The following is a 7,165-nucleotide window of genomic DNA, read 5'->3' on the forward strand; positions in this document are numbered from 1 at the left end:
TTTTTTTTAATTCTTATTTTTATTTTTCTAGCTTGGCTTCCTAGGGTATGTTAGTGGTAAACCAATGATTAGTCAGAGGTTTTACGCAAGTACCTTGTGCTAGAAAGGCTTCCACTCTCTGCCTATGAATCTGTGTGTCGGTTTCAAAGCGCATTCAAAGTCTGGGCATTTTTTAAGTCTTTCCCAGGTTTTCTTTTTCGATGGGCTTTCCTGGTACTTCCTTGTATTTGGGGACAGTCTCCAAGTCTGCCAGGAATGTGTGCAGAGCTTGAGCCCTCTGGATCTTGCCTGTATACGTGTGGTGCAGCCTTCCAGCCAGCCAAGGATGTGGGGAGAGTGTATCCAGGGCCTCTGCAGTTTTCCCATTTTCAGGATCTCCCTGCTAAATGTCTGGCTTCACTGCCAAGTGGGACTGCAACCTCAGGCCAGCAGAGCTACCGGCTTTCCCAGTTTAATTCTCACTGAGTTTGGTATTCTTGCTGACAATACTCCTTGCATATGTTTTTTTGCCTCTACTGTAAATCAAGTCAGCCCTTTCCAACAGCAGCAAAGCCGCTGGTTTTCATAACCGGCTCTGCCCTGGCAGTGCGGATGGAGGGGAAGGGAGAGATATGAGTACCCAGGGAAGAACACCACAGAGTCCCACTATTCTTAGCTGAAGTTCAGCAGTTTTTCATGAATAAACACTTCTCAATGTGCCATGTACATTTAGTCAATTTCTAGAGCTCTGAAATGGTTGTTTTTGACAATTCTGTCCAGTTTTATAGTTGTTTTTCCTGAGAGAGTTTGTGAACTCTTCATTCCACCATCACCAGAAGTCCTGCCCAATCAACTATGCTTTTTGTTGTGGCAAAATACACACAATATAAAATGTGCCATTCTAACCATTTTAAAGTGTACAATTCGGTGGCATTTGGTACATTCACAATGTTGTACAACCACTATCACTACCTAGTTCCAGAACATTTTCTTCACCCCAAAAGGAAACTCTGTACTCTTTAAGTAGTCACTCCTCATTCTTCCCTAACCCTGGCAGTAGTAACCACTGAACTGCTTTCTAAGGATTTGCCTATTCTGGACGTTTCTTATAAATGGAATCATACATGATGTGGCCTTTTGTGCCTGGCTTCTTTCCTTTAGTGTAATGTTTTCAAGGCTCATCTGTGTTTTAACACGTATTGGTTATTATTCCACTTTATTCCTTTTTATGGACAGAATGATATTCCATTATATGGCTATATCACATTTTTTATCCATTCATTTGTTGAAGGGCACTTGAGTTGTTTCTACCTTTTGGCTACGGTAAATGGTGCTACTATGAACATTTGTGTACAAGTTGTTGTTTCAATTCTTGTGGGTACCTACCTAATATTTGAAGCACTTGGTCATATGGTAATTCTACGTTTTTAACGTTTTGAGGAACAGGCAAACTATTTTCCACAAGGGCTGTACCATTTTACATTCCCACTAGTAACATACAAGGTTCCAATTTCTCCACATCCTTGCCAACACTTGCTACTTATGATTTTTTAGGTTAGCCATTCTAATGGGTGTGAAGTGGTATCTCATTGTGGTTTTGATTTACATTTCCCTAATAACTAATGTTGATCTTGTCATGCACCTATTGGCCACTTGTCTGTCGTCTTTAGAGAAATGTTTATTCAAGTCTTTTACCCATTTATTAATAGGCTTGTTTGTCTTTTTGTTGTTGAGCTGTAAAAGTTCTTTATATTCTCAATGCTAACCTCTTATCAGATATATTTGCAAATGTTTTTCTCCTATGCGTAATCTTTTCACTCTCTTGATAAGTGTCCTTTGACGTATAACAGCTTTTAATTTTGATGAAGTCTAATTTATCTTTTTTTTTCTTTTCTTGCCTGTGCTTTTGGTATCTTGTCTAGGAAACCATATCCAAATCCTTAGAACAATTTTAAAGCTTATTATTTTACTGTACATTGTTCAAGGCTGAACTGTTTGCAAATATTTTGTCTTAGAAACCTCATCCAACTTCATTCCAGAAAAAAATATAACTTGAAAAAGAAAAATCACACACAACTATATATTTTTTTCATTTTAAATCTATTGTTTAAATGCAGAAATCTGTAGTGACACAGTGGTCAGAGACACAAAGTGTGTTCAAAGGGAGCTTGCAGGAGCTCAAACCATTCTGAACCAGTAAGAGCTTCTGTTCCACATAAGCACATGTAGCTCAGTCCAAGTGTCTTGGGGACAACTGTATAATAAGATTCCCAAATTAACTTTTTTATAGAATAATACCGTGTTTATTAAGGATAAATAATAAAAACATGCCAATTTGAATCACATTCAAGAGTATTCACAGCAACTATTTCAACTTAGAAACAATTGAAAGTTTTTTTCAGGAGGAGTATTTTGTGAATGATATTGTTCAGAGATGCCTGAGCACAATGGAATAAAAAGTGACTGACTTTTTAGTTGTTTTATTATTGTTCTAAAATTCTCTCCAGACAATATACCACCTTATTGTTTGCACCCAGAATAGGCTGCTTCTACTGTCCTGTTCTTACTGTGTCATAACTTTTCATGGAAAAAGTGGTTCTCAGAGTGTGGTCCCCAGGCCAGCAGCCTCTGCATCACCAGGGGACTTGTTAGAAATCAACATTCTTTGCTTCACTCAGGACCCATTGAATCAGCAACTCTGGGAGTGGAGCTCAGCAATCTGTGTTTTAATGAGCCCTCTGGGTGGTTCTGATGTGGGCTAAGGTTTTAGGACCACTGTCTCAGAATATGGAACCTGCCAGACCTAGGAAACTGGGGTCTAGGGCACTGGTAAATCCGGTCCTAGGAGATGGTAGTGTAAGGCAGCAGAAGTGAAAGTGGCCACCAGCTCTAGGTTCTGGCAGACTTGGACATCTGTCCCTCCTGCTGTCAGTGAAGAAAAGTGTCCCTGGCTGGCAGATAGAATGTTTTAGCTTCTGGTCTTTCAAACAGTCTCCATGGTACAAACACTGACTCAGTTAAGAATTAAAGAAAGAGTCTTGGAGACTGTGGTTGTTAAGAGTGGTGAGCTTTAATTTGGTTTGTTCTTTTCTTTGGGGATCCCGCTGCTGTGTGGCACATAGCACCTGTGCCACCACACTGTGCTCACTGCTCCTCCTCGGGCTGTTTCTCCGTACAAACACACCACCTCCAGTGCTGGCAGCCCACGGCCTGTGATTCAGCCTCTGCAGGGAGCCCAGCACCCAATGTGCTAAGAATAGAATTTTCCATCTCAACTTGATTCTCTGCTTCATTCATCAGATACTAAAACTCTACTAAATGCCAAGGAATTATGCAGTGGGCTGGGGTTACAGCGGTAAACAAACCGACCTGGTCCCTGCTTTCAAAGTGCTCTTTCTCTAGAAGGAGATAAAGGAATTTAAAAAATAAATACAGATACAAATTGGGCTAAGTGTGATTATAATGTCTAACTGCTGCCTTCAGAAATACAGGGAGAAAATGATGCTTCCCACTCTCCCACTCATTTCACCTACCTAAAGCTCTCTAAAGATGAGCTTTCTTTTTTTTTTTTTTTTTTTTTTTTTTGAGACAGAGTCTCACTCTGTTGCCCAGGCTAGAGTGAGTGCCGTGGCGTCAGCCTAGCTCACAGCAACCTCAAACTCCTGAGCTCAAGCGATCCTCCTGTCTCAGCCTCCCGAGTAGCTGGGACTACAGGCATGCACCACCATGCCCGGCTAATTTTTTCTATATATATTTTTAGCTGTCCATATAATTTCTTTCTATTTTTAGTAGAGATGGGGTCTCGCTCTTGCTCAGGCTGGTCTCGAACTCCTGAGCTCAAACGATCCGCCCACCTCGGCCTCCCAGAGTGCTAGGATTACAGGCGTGAGCCACCGCGCCCGGCCTAAAGATGAGCTTTCTAAAACTTAATGCCATGTGGAAAGATATGAATCCTTTCCATTGCCTTCAGGGACCTGCATCTGGGCTTGAGCTCATCACTGGCATCACATGCTAACGTTCTAGAGCATTTAATGAAAGAAGTAGTATGGTATATAATAATTATAACTGTTGTGATCTTTATACCCTTTGGCCCTGTCACTTCTGGAAATCCCTCCAAGGGGGATAATGTAGTCTTTTGAAAAAAAGCTGTATTGCTAAAGATAGTTACTGCAGCTTTAAACATTCAATAAACAAATTGACTACTCAGTTATTTTGCTAGTGTGAGTACATTGTTTGATCTCACTGGGTGTCACGGGGTAAAATGGGGTAATAAATTCTATTTCAAAAAGTTATGAGGACTAAACGTCTGTGACAATATCTCCCTAGCACTGAGCCTGACATAGATCATTCTATATGGGTTCATATCACTTTCTCTTTCTAATTATGTTGTGCTTTATTATGTACTAATATATGAATATATATAAGAATCTGTATAGTTTTTGTATCGCCACCACTCCCCTCACAATGGATGGAATTTGGTCAGGGACTGTTGCCTCTTCTCCCCTTCCCAGGCATTGTAAATGGAAGCATGCAGGTGTTGAATGGTTGGACTGTCCTAACTTTGACCACGGTCAAGCATCATCCTTTCCTCAGTGCTAACCCTCTGCCTCTCCTGGTTCCCAGACCCCGCCCCCCCCCCCCCACTGCCTGTGGTCCATGTGCAGGGGCAGGAGCCTCTGACCAACTCCATGCTGGCCGCAGCATCCCCCCAAGAACAGAAGCAGGTGCTGGATGAATGAATGACCCCGTGCTTGCAGAAGAAGACGGGGCCAAAACCTGGTGCCAATCTGAACACCAGTGGCTATTCTTCATTGGGATTCAATCTGGTTTGTTATTAACTATCCTCCCCAGCAGAGAACGTTTGTTCCTGCTCATCCAAACAATGCATTCAAACCTGGCAGGAAAGATTAGAGGAAAAGATGCACAGGGCAAGGTGAGAGTTGAGGGGGGATGAAGAGCTTCCATGCCCTCTCCAGGCATGCCATACTCCAAGCACATCAATGTGTTCACCAACCTGGCAACTCCCCGAACTCTGTTTGGAGTTTCTATATGGGGTTTTCATTACCTGGGGACAATTGCTCAAATAATTGGCCATTGGTGATTGAACCCAATTTCCAGTCAGCCCCCCTTCCCTCCCCAGAGGTCAGGGGGTGGGGCTGAAAGTTCCAACCCTATAATCATGTGGTTTCTCTAGTGACCAGCCCCCAGCCTAAAGCTATCTAAGGGTACCACCATGAGTTCCCCCCTTAGCATAAACTCAGGTATGGTCAAAATGGGCTCATTATGAATAACAAAAGACACTGATAGCACTCAGGAAATTCCAAGTGTTTTAGGAGCTCTGTACCAAGAACTGGGACAAAGACCAAGTCTATATTTTTTATTATGCCACACCCAAATAAAGGACATCTGTTTAGACTTTTCTCAAGAGTAACCTTGTTGGTTTGGAACGGTGATGGGCACATGGTACACAGAGTTCTCCTAATCAGATCCCAGAGCCTCATTTCTATGGGCAACATCTCCCCAGTTTGGCCTGAGGTTAGTGAGGTTGGCTGCATGCATATACAGCCACTGCTTAGCTCTGGGAACACAATGGATACAGGCCTTGGTGTCAAAGATCTTGATCTAGTAAGAGAGAGACATGCCTGACTACAGTTATGGGTGTGTTCCAATTGACTTCTAGACTTGGGGGCCATGGACTGTGTTGATAGGGGATTTAGATGAGTGGACCTTAACTAGGACATTTGAGAAGGAATGGTGGGTGCCTCCCAATGGAAAAAGGAGAAAGAACCCAATGAGCAAAGGCAGAGGCAAGGAAAAAGAGCCGTGGTAAGTAGATGAGGAGCTGGCATGGAGCTCAGGTCGACTTTGGGTAGGCATGGCCCCCTTGTCAAGGGCCTTGTTATCAGCAGCAGTGATTTAAGCAGGGAGCTCTAGAGAGTTTAGGCTTAAAGGAAGATCACTCTGGACAAGCTGGAGGGTGGACTGGAAGGAGAGAGTCATGATCAAGTATTCCCTAGTCTACTGCTTAAACTCCTGGTCTCCAGGGTTCCATCCAATCCATTCTGGGCCTAGTGGTCAGTGCACTATTTTATTATTGTTATTTTTTTTTTAGAGATGAGATCTCTCTATGTTGCTCAGGCTGGACTCCATCTCCTGGGCTCAAGCAATCCTCCCACTTCTGTCTCCCCAGTAGCTGGGACTACAGACGTGAGCCACTGAGCCTGGCTCAGAGCACTATTTGAAAACATAAATGTGACCATGTAACATCCCTGTTACAACTTCTTCAGTAGCTCCTCCAGGCCCCCAAATCTTCACATGGCCTACGGTGCCCTGTATGGTGTGACCCCTGCCCACATTTCCGGCCTGAATTCATGCCCTCCACCCCACCCCCTATGCTCTGGCCTCTCAGTTCCTTGAGTGTGCAGAAGCTGTCTCCCCTCCCTGAAATCTTTTGCCGCTTCCTCCTTTCACTGTCTCCTTTTCCTTCAAGTTTCACCTTCAATGTCGCCTCGGGGAGGTCTTAACCCCCCCCACCCCCGCTCTATCTAAAACAAATGGCTCCATTATTTTCTACCACTTATGTCAACCTGTGATTTATGTATTAGTCCAAGAGTTGGGAAACTTTTTTCCTAAAGGAAAAGGGCCAAGGGCCAGATGGTACATATTGTAGGCTTTGCTGGCCACAGAGCTCGTGCCCTCGAAGCAGGAAAGCAGCCGCTGACAACACTTACAAGAATGAGCGTAGCTGTGTTCCAATACAATTTTTTCTATGGACACTAAAAATTCAATTTCATATAATTTTCACGTGTCACAAAATAATCTGTTGATTGTTTTTTCAATTATTTCAAAATGGAAAAACCATTTTTCACATTCCGGGTGGTCCAAACACAGGCGAGCGGGGCGGCCCGCAGACCTTAGATTATTTGCAGTTTACTATTTGGCGATAACACCCTGGTTTATTTGGCCACGGTTTGCTCCCCACAACACAGCGAGCACTGGGCGCGCCGCGATAACGCCCCTAATTCCAGCACCGCGCCCTTTGCCGGGCGCGGGAGGCTCCCTGCAGCGGCACGCGGGTCTACGCGGCAGGGCTGGGCTGGGCCTGCGAGCTCGGTGCAGCGAAGGCCGGGCGAGGCCAGAGGGGGCGGGGATACGGGGATGGGCGGGCCGAGTGCCGGCTTCCGGC

The sequence above is a fragment of the Eulemur rufifrons genome, chromosome 8 (assembly GCF_041146395.1).
Source record: "Eulemur rufifrons isolate Redbay chromosome 8, OSU_ERuf_1, whole genome shotgun sequence".
Taxonomy (NCBI): Eukaryota; Metazoa; Chordata; class Mammalia; order Primates; family Lemuridae; genus Eulemur; species Eulemur rufifrons.